Here is a 1,011-nt window from a genome sequence, read left to right on the forward strand (position 1 = left end):
TTGTTGCGAACTTTAAGTATGAATGTAATTTCTGATGCTACATTCTCTGAGTGTAGCCTTAAACCGTGAACGGAGATGAGAAGGAAATGCTCCTACTCCACTGGAGTTTGGTTAGAACGGATCCTTTCTGGGTTGACCAGTAGGGAGGGCCCCAAAGGGGGGGTATCATCACGATCACGGGAAGGGAAATTTTAGCTTTCACGATCACAGTTACCTTGATTTTTGTTTTCACGATCACGAACACCAGTGGCAAATCACGGTCACGGTAAACCTGAGTTGCAGGTTACAGAAAGCACGTGTCAAAGTAAACACAACCACACAGTTATTCGCTCCTCTGGATCTATTGTTTATTCAACACAGACTGTTGCACTTTTTTATTATTATTTTTTTTTAATTCTCTTTCATTCACACATAGAAATACATATCATGATTTGTAATCAGTAACAAGAATGTTGTTTTCATTGTTTTTTCTCTCGCTCTCTGAGTCTCTCTCTCTCTCATACAGACACTCACAGGAATATACACTCCAGGGGCGGGGCAGTTAAGCCAGAGAGGGGGGGGGGTACAACCTGGGGTCCAGGGGTAGACCTTGTGGGGTACATGGGCAAGGCCCCGTTGGGGGGTCTGGGGGGCTTAGCCCCCTAGAAGCTGAAGAGTTTTAGCTATTTTATGAACAATTGATAGCTTATCCTTGATTTTAAACATGATCAACTGGTGTCAGCAGCCACTCATTATTTCTTTTAAAGTTAGTATGATTTTTTTTTTTTTTTTGACAGCCAGGGGGGGGGGTCCGGAACCCCTGTAACCCCCCCCCCTAATCCGCCCCTGCACTCATACACATTCAACTCCCACACCCTCACTCACACACATGAATATATTATATATACTTGAACAATTTCACATTTCCAGAGCTAAATCTTTTAAACCCATTTTCTCAAAAACTATTGGGTGGATTGAAATTAAAGTACATGTATGTGTGATGGTAGAGTCTATAATCCTGACTAAAGGTCA

The 1,011-nt window shown here is 42.5% G+C and overlaps 1 protein-coding gene across 2 annotated transcripts in view; it reads left to right on the plus strand.

Moving 5' to 3' along the window:
• LOC138949076 (uncharacterized) overlaps nt 1-138 on the plus strand; it is an 11,797-nt gene extending 11,659 nt beyond the window's left edge. For both annotated transcript variants that reach the window (XM_070320808.1, XM_070320807.1), the window contains one exon: nt 1-138. This exon is cut by the window's left edge and continues 434 nt beyond it. The gene's annotated coding sequence lies outside the window, so the exon portion shown is untranslated.
• The last annotated feature ends 873 nt before the right edge of the window (nt 139-1,011 follow it).

The sequence above is a fragment of the Littorina saxatilis genome, linkage group LG15 (assembly GCF_037325665.1).
Source record: "Littorina saxatilis isolate snail1 linkage group LG15, US_GU_Lsax_2.0, whole genome shotgun sequence".
Lineage (NCBI taxonomy): Eukaryota > Metazoa > Mollusca > Gastropoda > Littorinimorpha > Littorinidae > Littorina > Littorina saxatilis.